Source organism: Haliotis cracherodii, unplaced genomic scaffold (genome assembly GCF_022045235.1).
Source record: "Haliotis cracherodii isolate W230 unplaced genomic scaffold, xgHalCrac1.p SCAF_1, whole genome shotgun sequence".
NCBI lineage: Eukaryota > Metazoa > Mollusca > Gastropoda > Lepetellida > Haliotidae > Haliotis > Haliotis cracherodii.
In genome coordinates this window covers 5,541,986-5,556,604 of record NW_027266264.1, presented here as the reverse complement: position 1 = coordinate 5,556,604, position 14,619 = coordinate 5,541,986, and the positions used below count along the sequence as shown (strand labels likewise).

The 14,619-nt window shown below is 37.3% G+C and overlaps 1 long non-coding RNA gene across 1 annotated transcript; it reads right to left on the bottom strand.

Moving 5' to 3' along the window:
• Positions 1–605: 605 nt before the first annotated feature.
• Positions 606–1,604, bottom strand: LOC139459156 (uncharacterized). The gene is made up of 2 exons (XR_011652682.1): positions 1,540–1,604; positions 606–666 (listed from the first exon to the last, which is right to left on the bottom strand). It is a non-coding gene; the product is annotated as an uncharacterized lncRNA (long non-coding RNA).
• Between the last annotated feature and the right edge of the window lie 13,015 nt (positions 1,605–14,619).

Genomic DNA, 14,619 nt, shown 5'->3' with positions numbered 1-14,619 from the left:
TCGTCCGCCTCTGAGAGACACGTTTTATTCGACTGGACTTCTCTGTACATGTTAACACCCCAAACACCTCATCCACAAAAGAGCAATGGTTCCACAAGAGATGTATACACCATGTGTCATGCCTTCAGTGCGAAAGTACTTGGTGTATAACGCTGATAGGGCTCTCCATAACTCTCTATATAACTGAAAAGGGTCTTTAAGACAAACGCATTCACTCAATAATATGTGTAATTAATAATTATTCTACAACCAACCACATAACCAAATCTTTTCCTTGAGGAATACAAATCCTCTACAAAGTGTTTAATTTCTTCTTTCGTCACTTTAAACAAGTTGTGTTATAAAAAGAACGCTAAAAATCTGACAACGTCTCTCAGAACTTCAAGGTGCTTCAGTGAAAAACGATAGGGCTACATAGCTGTTATCAAAATGCCTTAACGGTACGTGATTAACATCTGCTTTTGCACAACTGCAAGGTTGATCTACGTTATAACAATTAAAGTTAACGTCCACTCACTCATTCAATGATCATATAAATGTATATACAAGACACTGTAGGCGGGGACAATATTTTATGAGAACATTCAAACACAACCATAGAAAGTAATGTGCATCCCTTTTTATTCAGGTTTCAAGAAAACGAATTCAACAGCTTGGCTTGGTATCCTGTGAAAAAAAGAAAACATGCATGAGGTAATAAGTCCTACTCTTCACACAAGATAGCGGATAGTGCATAATCCAATCAGTCACATCCCTAGTACTCCCTTGTCCCATGTTACAACCAAGCACTTATTCAGAGAGCAGTCATATGACTGTCTAGAACTTTAGATGTTTTCAATCACTTGCAAAAACAGAAACAGATGCTTCTTAACTACCATTCCCTAAATGCTCCCAAACTCTTAACATGCAACGTACTTCCAATCCGAACACATAATTTCTAAATAGTGATCTTATTTAAGACAAATTCGTGAGCTGAATTGTTTGATGGGCATTACTTGGAAGTTGCCGGATGACAAAGTAGACACAAGTTATGGATTACAACTTCTTTAAAACTGTAAAGGCGATGTTTCGGTATACATCCTTATACCGTTGTGAAGCAAGACTGAATGAGGAACATTGTACAGAGTATATAAAGTGGGTGGAGGATTAACAGAAGACAACCTCCATGATGTCAAGAAAAGGAAACTATCAGAAGCTGTCCACATTCGCCACCTCAAGCCATCAATCAACAGAGATCAAGGCTGTTTCATCACATGAACTCATTAAGCAATAATCACCACACCTATGCAACTTATCCTGTTTAGTTGGCTTCATGTCCCATTGGCTTCCACCTATGTGTTCTCTGTCCATCATGTTGAGAGAGTGTTATCCTCCAGTTGTCATTACTTACTCATGTTATCCCGCCCATGTATGCAATTGTTGTAACCGTTATCCTCTTCTGTTAATCCTCCAACTACTATATATATTCTGTACAATGTTCCTCATTCAGTCGCAATATATCTGACACAGTATTCGAAACAGCGGTAAAAGAAAACTTACTTACTCGTGTTTCCATAGAAGAACATGCCTTTCTTAGTTTCCCTTCTTTGAGGCTTCCACTTCGTTGCAGTATTTTATGTGACTAACTGCCAACTGTGAAAGGGTAAAACGAAAATCTAAAATATACCCAAGTTCGGATGATATAAAAAACAATCAATTTGTTTCTTTTGATTGTTGTTTAACGTCACCATCAGCAATATCGTAGCTGTAATTCTTGCCCGATTGTTTAGGGTGCGGTTAGCACACTGGTTATTTTTAGATTAATTAACTAGTGAAATATAAATAACAATTAGATCTGCATTACCAAATAGTATGGACCATCGGTTCAGCTAAACTACCAAACAAGGCATTTTACTCGGAAAAGACGCTAACAGACATGAGACCAGTACACAACTTTGACGTGAACCTACCATTTGCAGAACAGTTTCCATTGCTGTCTCGGTGTTTTTCTCGTTCTGAAAAGGACAAGAACAGGGCTGTAATGGAAATCTATTTCTATCTATTATAACCTACGACCATATGATAGGCCTAAAAAAAATGTCTGTCCTGTTTGAATCAGTTTCTTTGTTGCCTATTCGAACGTCGCACTCAGTAAGATATACCGATCACTTATAGAGAGCAGGTCTGATGAGGTCTACATCCTATTGCTAGAATCCCATCTGATAAATACCTGTTGAAGGAGTTTAGAAGGAAATTGTTTGCGTATTTATTGTTGAGCGACACACTCATCGATATTCCAGCTACAGGGGTTTGTACAATATATATGGTCAGTACCAGTGCCACAGTACTATATTAAAGGCGACTAACGGGATATCAGTCACTGGATTGTCTGGGCCAGACCCGATTATTTATAGACCGCCGTCATATAGCTGGAATATTGCTGAGTGCGGCGTTAAACAACAAACAAAAACAAACAAACAAACTATATTAAAGAAAAATGATGTACTGAGGTAAACATACCAAATTCATGCGAGAACGAATTCTTCAATGTTCACTATAGACTTGTGTAAAACTATCTCAAGTCAATCTCAAAGCAAATGTGATGCAGGTGATTACCATTATGTTCTGGAACCCATCATCATTGTTTACTGCTCCAAGACCAAGGATTATAATCGGGTCACATTAACTCACAAATACAATTTTCAAAGCACGTTGTGTAGCCCAAACCGTCCAGTTCAATGAGGTCTTACTGCAACGCAGTCCAGAAAGTATCAACGTGTTGACAGACATGCTAAAGGCTTGGGTTGTGTACTCACGTATTCTACAAAAAAGATACAACAATAACATATATATGTATATTAGACATCTTCTACATACAAACACTACGATCATTGCTGAGTCTTTATTGCTTGTTACAAGAGAGTTCATTCACTATTTATGAAAGTCTAAACTATATGTTTGACTTTGATATTAGTGGTCTAGTAAATCGTTTCGTCAGTTTAAGATAGTATTCAAATATGAAAATGTAAATAATCGAATCTGGACCAAACTATTCAGTGAATGATTTTGTAAGCAACGATCCGTTGGTTTTACGACAACGATCAACCAAGTTTACGAGTCTGACCAACCGATCCATTTAGCCGGTTCGTGCGACTATTCTAACCTCGAATTGGTGCCTATATCACTTAATACAGTATACACAGTGCATTTATATACACCTGGGAAAAGGGTAGGCACAGCTTTGTTCATATTTCCAAATAAAATAGTATTTTCTTTAAATCGTATCCTTTATACATTTTAGAACAAAACACATTTACTTTTGTTTACAAGGTTACAAGCTCATACTGAAATACAGAAACCAAAATCGATTCTCTGATGACATGTCATTTAATGATTTAATGTCATTTTGCTTACTGTGTGTCTTTGTATCCTATGATATGATCCCAATATCAACATTTGCACCCACCCGGAGTGACATACTTTCTCCTACCAACTGCACATGTAGATACATCCAAAAAATATATGTTCAGGATATATGAAAAGGAGGGATCGTACTTAATTTAATTTGTTTCCAGGTGCAAAATATATTATTGTATAATCCTTACTTCCGAGTGCGTTCACTGCATCCGTCAGTGTCTTTTCTGCATTGGAATACTGCAATAGAGTAGAGAGATCTTCGTTGTTAAAATCATTTGTCTATTGTGACTACTCTACAATCCTGATTGTACATAGACTGCTTTTTTTCATGGAAAATATCAAACGCCAATAGGCTGGGAACTTTCAAAAACCCTTCGATATATTACTTAGAAAATAATGCAAACGCCTTTACGTTATCTCCAAGTGATGGTGTTTAGGCGTACTGCAATAGGGATACTGCAAAAGAGAGGGGTCGTTGGAATCATTGGTGTATCGACGCTAAAAACCCAAAACTGCTTTTGACATCGACAATTTCAAAAGCCATAGGATGGGAAGTTTTAATAATCATGCGATGTAATTCTGAATAAAAACTTATTTTGCGTCTGATATAACAATTAAAACATTGTAACACATGTCGAGAATGGAACCCGGGTCTTCGGCGTGACGAACGAACGCTTTAACCAATAGGCTACCCGATCGCCCCAATCAAGCAATGAGTGTACATAACGTATACACACAATGTGCATGTGTAAAGACGAAAGAGTCATACGGATATTTTCCGATAGATAAACATAAAATATACAGCCTTAAAACTAATCAGAACTAAAAGATACTTGCAAAATAACGTTTCATGTACTTACGCCCATGTCATTAACCGATTTGCAAAAGTTGTCCAAAGGCATCGCAAACTGAAAAATATTGCATGAATCTTATCAACGTGAAAATACTACAATGCTCACACATATACATTTTAATCAGAAACACACATACCAGGTTTCATCAAACTCGGTCCGTGAGTGACTGATATCAGGTGTGTTTTTTAATACGATAATGAACGACGAGTCGTCTATTTCTCATATGTGATATCAACATTATGTACAGCCTCTTTGAAGATGTTGATAAATTTGAGCAGCGTTAAAAATATTTTCACGCATTAAATGATGGTAACTCCCTCAATACAATCCGATCCCGGCAATGTCGGACAAGCCCATTTTATTAACAGGGTGGTTATGTTTAGTATTTTCTGATTATTCTCACGAACACAAAACCAGTTGACGGCCACTATGTGTACATATTCTCCCCATTACACATTGCCATATCTCGCGCTCTATTTGATTTGATCGTTCGCTCATTGCGTTTATCTGCCTTGTCCAGCTACGTCTGAGGGGAACAATTTACTACCCTCTTAAAATAGCGTCGTCCAATAAACGACGTCATCGAGTTGCGAACGTATGATCGAAGCTCCAGAAATGACGTCATGTCAGAACAAAGGTTGATCGTGAAATAAACCACGCCTCCTTCTTCATTGTTCTTTACGAATTATGGCGTTGCTATCTTTTATTAAGAACATAAAACATTAAAATATATACTAATATAAATAGAATATGCGATGACAGTCAGTTGCATTTTGCTACAAACCATTGTTGTTTTTCCAGTGATAAAGGCGAACGCCACAGCCATATATAAAGCACTGAAATTCATCGTTTGCGGTCTTGATTTTGGTGACTGAAAATAAACATTCACATTGTATATCCAGTTTTACGCAATATGATAAGTGCAGTTCATTATTACATAAGTTTAGAAACATAACATGTTATTCACTACATTCTAATGACACGAATATAATATTGTGCAAGCAGCAGTGTTTCAGCTGGACTGTTAAACTCTTTCAATTATTTTATACAACAGGCGATGCAATACTATACGAATAGTAAAAATGCACAATATTGTATATGTGCCAATAAAGTGTTTTATTAACCTGAATTTCACCGAGTATCAGATGAATGAGAATTACAGCTACGCACTTTCTCTAGTACATTCATTGATTACATCTATTACCTACAAACCTGCTCATGCAACCATCCCTTGTACTAAACAGTGCTGTATAAGTATGAACATATTTTCAAAGAGCATTCGAGCATTTACAGTCTTACAACAATTTCGTACTCGCGCTTTGTTCCGAAAGGATTGGCATTCTACACTTTAAGGAAGTTCGAGGTACGACACATATCATAATATTAAGTCTCTCCTTGAACCAGAGTCGTATCTTTCAAATTTAAGATGCAAACACCTCCGCAATAGATTTATACTCTTTAGGCTTGGTCTGAATGACTTAAAAGTGAATAGAGGAAGACATTTAAATATTGAAAAGTCACTCAGAATTTGCCCGGTCTGTAACCTTGGTCCTGAAGACGAATTTCATTTTATGTTTATTTGTCCTGTATATAACAAAATAAGAATGGAATATCTACCCGTCTGGTCCTTTTCGTGTATATCTGCTAATAACTTTGAATGTCTGCTGTCAAGCAAAAGGTATAACGTTCAACTACAAGTATCTTTATACATTCATCATGCCTTTGAGTTATGTTTGTTGATGTTGTCTTGATACCCCGTACACTACAATATTTGTTAATATAACTGTATGTCTATGTAAATCGTATATGGGCCAATGGCCTTTTATACAATAAACCATTGATTGATTGAGTAAACATGGACAATCAAATTATACTTACCTCGTTCTCCTCGACTGTCGTGATTGTGGCATGTGCAGTTTGTTTTCTTTATATACTAGTATACTGCAAATGCAGATGCCCACGCAATTCCAAAAGTATAGAAATTCTATATATTTTAATAACATGCAATGCTACTGTTGTAGCATATGTGGTATATTAGCATCCATCTGTCACAACAATGCCATGTGTTTACCTGTTCTGTCTGATTTTAGTGGTATGGTGCACAAAGAACCTTGAAACTGTCATATCTTCAATGTTTATGATCATTTTAATTAAATGATGCTGTCGTTAATATAATATATGTATACTAGTATATAGATTCAGCTATGTTTGGACAACACGTGTACATTATGATGGTTAGTTGAAATAATTACATCAGTCGACTCCTCCTCGTCTCTTCTATCTTACTGTGAAGCGTTTGACAAATACGTGAAACGTTTGATCCACAAGAACTTTAAACACCATTTCACACAGTCGAATAGAAATAATGTCTCAAGAAGGAAGCCACTGCATTGGTACAAGTTATTCCCGACATGGGAGCTTTCAGTTGAGATTTATTTCATTTACCCAACAGATGCATTACCCATTTGGTAGAGGAGGAAATATTAGTTACCGCGGTTATGCGCCTGTCAAATCACCTGTTTCAATCAGAGGGGGTTTAATGTGATTTAATAACCTCTGATTGACCAATCAGAGTAATTTCCAAATACATGGTAGATTTTATTATTTTATTGTGGTAAATGCAACAGTTTTTTATTGAAGGTTTGATAGATTGCTGTTTTGGGTTGCATGGTACACTGTATTATCGGGGTAGCTAATTAATGTAGATCGTAATGGGCTAATGGCCAGAGACCGTCAACTGAAATGGCGTACGCTTTCGGTTCTATAGTCATACGAAAAATGTATTTTGTTATTTGTTCACAATTTAATGCACGTCATTACATTCGGATAGATCGATGCTGACTTAGGATCATTGAACACATGCTATTATCGACTCTTCAATCAACTCTTTTTCCCATTGAGTATCTTACATCAATCTTACATATCGACTCTGGATGATCAACTCTGTATTAAGATAGATTACATCTATCCCGAGACTTTTTCCAATATTAATATTAAGCCCTGATAAGGAATTAAATTTATGGGACTAGGGGAGATGACACTAACTACAGTCATAAGAAGACCTATTATTTGCATGTTGGCAATGAAAATTGTTGTGATTTTGTGTCAATACTTGTAATACATCTGAGTAATAATGCTTATACAAACACATGTGCCAATATCATGATGATAATGTTATGGGCACTGAAAAATCAGGTTTTAATCACAAACTATTAATCTAATTGATTAAATCCTTGCAATATTAGGTTTTTTTTCTGAAAAGTGACCTCACTTACATGCATTCTGTATGATGTGAATAGACTTTACAACCCCATTTAGCATTTGTTTAGCATATTCAGTTGAAGTGAGTGAGTGAGTGAATATTTATAGACACATCGGCAATATTTCAGCCATATCGTGACTAAATCAAGATAGACTGTAATAATACATAATACATACGGTTTGATTATAAAACCTGTCGTCAAAGGACAGTAAAATAACTAGATTATCACAGATGTATATTTTAAAACTAGTATGGAACCATAAAAACATATGACGATAAATAACAATACATTATAAAAACGGGCTGGGGGTCGCCAGCAACTGAATGTAGGCCACCATACTAGGGACCGTGGAGACTTTCAATTCTTCTGCTACCTGCACGGTTCCCCAGCAGGATTTACGCCATCCCTTAGCCGCTGGCGAATATCATCAGTTTTAGCCAAAATTAAAACAAACAAGCATACTACGACTAAAATGATAGTAGGAATAAACTTACTTCGATTGATATGGTCTTACATACCCTCTCAGGGGGGACAATAATTTTACAGTACTTCAACCCCCTTTGAGGATACAGCCACTAACAATCTCCGTTACAAGTTAAACACTACTGATACAATAAAATGGTAACTATTTACACAGATTCAAAATTTATCTAACAGTTCAATTTCTTTTAAAAAGTTAATTATTAAATGAGATGGAACATTGTTAAAAAGATCCATTATTGATGTTGTTATATATTCATTAGTATATCTTGAATGGCCAATACTACATCGTCGCATAATGACCTCATCAAATCTGGACTGACAACCCAAGTAGGTATAACCGATATTTGGTTTAATTTCATGTAATTTATTGATACCTACTTCTACTTCTACATTAGATCACGGATGTAAAATCTAATCAAGGGTTTACAATCAGTGTATGGGATGAGAAGTGGTGGCACAGATTTGCTGAGTGCTGATTTTGCAGCAGCATCGGCCATTGTGTTACCTATGATTCCAACATGGCTGGGTAACCAACAAAAAACGATGTCGTATTGACCAGTAGCAAGAGCATTATACAATTCAATAATTTCGATTAAAAGTGGATGTTGATATGACATGTTATGAATAGCCTGCAGGCATCATCAGAATCAGAAATATTATAAACTGATGATGTTTTGGCTGTTTACTGATATATTTTAGATTGGCATTGGCTTCTGTTGTGAAAATAGAACAGTTATCAGGTAATCAGGATGAGATAGTCCTTGATCCAATGACGGAGGCACTGGCAACAGCGTCACCATCCTTGGATCCATCTGTAAAGATTGATTTGTAAGTAGCATATGAGTGTCTTAATTCATTTTATTGTTGTTGATAAATCAGTTGGTTTGTTTCGGATTTCTTTAGTGTAGTTGGTGATGGGTCCACCTCTGGCTTTACTAACTGCCATGGTAGAGAAGACAAAAGCTGAGTGGAGGCTATACTTTTAAGATTTATTTTAGCAGCAGAAATATCAGATTGTATTCTTATTCTAAAGGGGTGGGAAGAGTACGAACATATCTTCAACGAGAATTCGAACATATCACAGTCTGAGTAAACATGGACAAGCAAATTATACTTACCTTGTTCCCCTCGTCTGTCGGTTGTGGCATGGGTAAATTAATTTCTTTACTTAAACCAGAATGCAGATGTCAACGCAATTTGAAAAGTACAGAAATTCTAATAATTGTGATAATATACAAAACTGCTGGAATATATATACATTGTATGTCTGTTTCGGCGGATTATCTAGTGCGATTATTCTCATGCACTTACATTTTCTATTAAATAATCATGCATGTGTCACAACAACACTTTTGCTCTGCCTGTCGTTTGTAGCAGGTTGCACATTAAACATTGAAATCGTCATATCTTCAAATTTTAGGATCACTTTAATTAAAAGATGCTGTCATTTAACAGGAATAAGATATCATTACTGATATAATACACGTATATATATGGTATTTCCAGTTGTTTGGAAAACACAGTCATATATATGTACTATATATTCAATCAAGGTAATTGGATCTCTTAAACCCCTGCATACAATTAAATCCTGATCTGATCATGAACATGAGCGGTTAGTGCCTCGGTATTGAAGTGGTGCATTCCTCATTTCCCAACCATTTTGCATGTATCATTATTCTCACCTGAGGCGACAAGAGTCTTTGGTGATGATAATTGTATGACTATGTGTTATAATTGAACGGTAAATACATGCATTGTCAGCGTATCTGCCATATCCAAGTTCGGGGTGGTGAGGCATTTATTTTGATTTTTTAAAATTATTTACGAGGGGTAATTACTAACAAATAAGACTTACACATGTCAAATGAATAGCAGTTTGTTTGTTGGAGAATGTATTCGTTTAGCATTTTTATAACTATTCCTACAACCTGTCACCCCTACAATGGAATTGGCATATTCCATTTCCAAGAAATGACTTCTCTCGCTGATTTCCAAACAGTGCACAACAGGTTGGGATAACATTAAAAGATCTATCCTTGGACTAAGTTGGGAGGGTTATTTGTCAACTTCTTTTCGAAAAACTTTGTGTTTTGAACGCTTATTTTGAATTATTCAAGGCTATGGGTATTTTATGTTGAACTTTAGTAATATTTATTACATATGTAACTACCTTTGAACAATTTTCGGAATGTTCAAACATAGCGGACCTTTGTACCCTGTGTAGTTACCCGTTGCAAGAGAGCACCGTTTTTAAAGCGTTGTTGTCGTCATGGTAGAATGGAGTTACCTCTAAAGCGCTCGGTTCCAAATTAAAATAAGAGGTATCTACTCTACAGTGGGACTACATCAAATTTCAAAACACAGTAAGTTATCTCCTAATTGAAAATTGAACTGTTGTTAAATTTCATTGTGTGTATTTAACCGTCACTCAATCCTGCAACATTTTGTGAAATAATGTGTGTACTTTTTTTGTTAAAAATAAATTGGTTCAACGAAGACATCGATCAATCGGAAGGGGTGCTTATTGAGATTGTTCTTTAGCCAATAAATCAGCAAATATCGCCGTGGGCGCTTATTAGAGCAGGGCGCTTATTTCGACGAATACGGTATTTGAAACTTCTAGTTCTGGACATGTACGCTTTGTGAAATATCAAAGTGCATTCCTCCTGTTCACCATAATGCTGAAACAATAGACGCAGATTCTACCTCGATAGCTCATTGCGACTGATGCACACTGGTGTCGTGTGGACGTACGAGGGGCGTTCAATACGTTTTGCAACTTAGGCATTTGTGTTTACACAAACTATGTCAACTTGTGGCAGGTGTGACACTAGTCATAACATCAGGTTGACACGTGTCATAACAAGTTACAGACACAACAATAAGTTAAATGTGATGCTTCATTCACCTAAGGGTGGTCACAATCATGGATTCTCTCAAACATGAAGAGCGCGCTGTAATGAAGTTCCTTCCCAAGGAGGGATGCAAAGCAAAAGAAATCCTTGATCGTATGTGTAAAGTAATGGGTAAGGATGCTCCTGACTATTCCGAAGTTTGCCGTTGGTCTCTACAGATTAAAAGGGGTAGGGAGTCCATAAACGATGACCCAAGGTCAGGCAGGCCTTCAGATGACACCCAACCGTAAACCATTGCTGCTATAGAAAGAAATGTTTTTGTCTGACCGACGAGTGAAAGTATCTGAACTTCCTAGGGAATTCCAAATATCAGCTGGAACTGTTGGAACCATTATTCGTGAGTATCTTGGTATGTCCAAGGTATCTGCAAGATGAGTACCTAGAAACCTCAGAGCTCAAGATCACTATCAGAGAACTGAAAGTTGTCGAGGCCTCCTGGATCTCCATACTGCTGATGAAGCCGGATTTCTTTCTCGTCAAGTGACAGGTGATGAAACATGGATCCACCACTTGGACCCAGAAACTAAATTGGAATCCATGCAATGGAGGCACCCCATCGGTTAGCAAGGTAATGGCCACCATATTTGGGATGCAAGAGGCATATTACGGATTGATTACATGCCACCCAAAACTTCAACCAATGGACGGTATTATGCTAATGTAATGACAGAATTACGAAAATCTATTCGCCAGAAACGCCATTGGATGTTAACACGTGATATTATACTTTTACATGACAACGCTCCGGTTCACAAGTTGAGAATTGCACAGGCCGCCAAATGTGAATGTGGATTCGAACAGTTAAATCACCCACCCTACAGCCCAGACTTAGCCCCCAGTGACAATTTCCTGTTCCGGCAAATGAAATCCGCCCTACATGGAAGACGTTACCAGGATGACGAGGACATAAAGGCTGCCACAGAGGCGTGGTTAGAGGGACAATCTGCGGATTTCTATAAAAGTGGTATTAAAAGCTTGAAGGACAAATGGAATAAGTGTATTGAAGTGAATAGAGATTATATTGAAAAATAACAGATATTATATATATGCAAAAGATATTCTGCGACTTGGTCTTATATTCAAGTTGCAAAACCTCGTATATGTAGTGTATCGCAATGTATAACAAACTCTCTTCCGCTTTTTCTATTTTATTGTTGTGTATGCACTGTGAGTAATTTTGTTGCGATGTGTTGTAATGTGTTCGCTTAACAAAGTTGTTGCCTCCATTATGCATGCAAAGGTTATCATTTTAACAAAGAAATGTCTCCAGGTGTGTCAACACCATCTCCGTGCTCGTTGCTTTCACCCAAGCGAAAATGTCAAACGTCTAAGACCTGCATCACTTCGCACTTCTTTTCATATCAAGTTCACACGCCGTTATATAGAGAGATTCAAAGAATTAAATACTTTTTGTCTGTGTCTCGCATTAAATGCACACACACACACAAACACTCACACAAACACGCAACACACACACACACGCACGCACACACACACACACATACACACACACTCACACTAATAAGTAGAAACAAGATTGTTCTATCTTACTATGTTACTATCATTCCATGTTTCCCGAGTCCACATATCACAGTCAGTCAAGTTAAAAAAGTCCTGATACGCACTCGTTTTACTTAAATTACTTTCAAAGATCAAAAGTGCGTTGTATTGTTCTAAAAATTTAAAGAATTTCTTCTCCAATAACTTTGGTTGATTTTTCCCATTCTCATGTATAAAATGGGCGATCCTGTGTGCTGTCATATGGCCTAATCTCGTAAGCCTTTTGTAAACTTCTGTTCGTTGAGTATCTCCTCGTGTAGCTATATTTGATGCATATCGTCCGCCTCTGAGAGGCACTTTTTATTCGACTGGACTTCTCTGTACATGTTAACACCCCAAACACCTCATCCATAAAATAGCAATGGTTCCACAAGAGATATATACACCATGTGTCATGCCTTCAGTGCGAAAGTACTTGGTGTATAACGCTGATAGGGCTCTCCATAGTGAGTGAGTGAGTGAGTTGGGTTTAACGCCGCTTTTAACATTATTCCAGTTATATCACGGCGTGTCAGCTTAATGTGGGAGGAAAGCCCGAAGTGATGCAGGTCCCAGACGTTTACCACTTCGGTGAAACCCACGAGCACGGGTATGGTGCTGACAAACCTAGAAACATAATCGGGGCGAACCGGGATTCGAACCCACAATCATAGGTTTCTGGCGTGCCCAAGGGACGCAACTCTGCACAGCGAATCGCGGCGCCTTAGACGACTGGGCCACCCGTGCCCCCAGGGCTCTCCATAACTCTCTATATAACTGAAAAGGGTCTTTAAGACAAACGCATTCACTCACTAATATGTGTAATTCATAATTATTCTACAACCAACCACATAACCAAATCTTTTCCTTGAGGAATACAAATCCTCTACAAAGTGTTTAATTTCTACTTTCGTCACTTTAAACAAGTTGTGTTATAAAAAGAACGCTAAAAATCTGACGTCTCTCAGAACTTCAAGGTGCTTCAGTGAAAAACGATAGGGCTACATAGCTGTTATCAAAATGCCTTAACGGTACGTGATTAACATCTGCTTTTGCACAACTGCAAGGTTGATCTACGTTATAACAATTAAAGTTAACGTCCACTCACTCATTCAATGATCATATAAATGTATATACAAGACACTGTAGGCGGGGACAATATTTTATTATGAGAACATTCAAACACAACCATAGAAAGTAATGTGCATCCCTTTTTATTCAGGTTTCAAGAACACGAATTCAACAGCTTGGCTTGGTATCCTGTGAAAAAAAGAAAACATGCATGAGGTAATAAGTCCTACTCTTCACACAAGATAGCGGATAGTGCATAATCCAATCAGTCACATCCCTAGTACCCCCTTGCCCCATGTTACAACCAAGCACTTATTCAGAGAGCAGTCATATGACTGTCTAGAACTTTAGATGTTTTCAATCACTTGCAAAAACAGAAACAGATGCTTCTTAACTACCATTCCCTAAATGCTCCCAAACTCTTAACATGCAACGTACTTCCAATCCGAACACATAATTTCTAAATAGTGATCTTATTTAAGACAACTTCGTGAGCTGAATTGTTTGATGGGCATTACTTGGAAGTTGCTGGATGACAAAGTAGACACAATTTATGGATTACAACTTCTTTAAAACAGTAATGGCGGCGTTTCGATATAAATCCTTATACCGTTGTGAAGCAAGACTGAATGAGGAACATTGTACAGAATATATAAAGTGGGTGGAGGATTAACAGAAGACAACCTCCATGATGTCAAGAAAAGAAAACTATCAGAAGCTGTCCACATTCGCCACCTCAAGCCATCAATCAATAGAGATCAAGGCTGTTTCATCACATGAACTCATTTAGCAATAATCACTACACCTATGCAACTTATCCTGTTTAGTTGGCTTCATGTCCCATTGGCTTCCACCTATGTGTTCTCTGTCCATCATGTTGAGAGAGTGTTATCCTCCAGTTGTCATTACTTACTCATGTTATCCCGCCCATGTATGCAATTGTTGTTACCGTTATCCTCTTCTGTTAATCCTCCACCTACTATATATATTCTGTACAATGTTCCTCATTCAGTCGCAATATAACTGACACAGTATTCGAAACAGCGGTAAAAGAAAACTTACTTACTCGAGTTTCCATAGAAGAACATGCCTTTC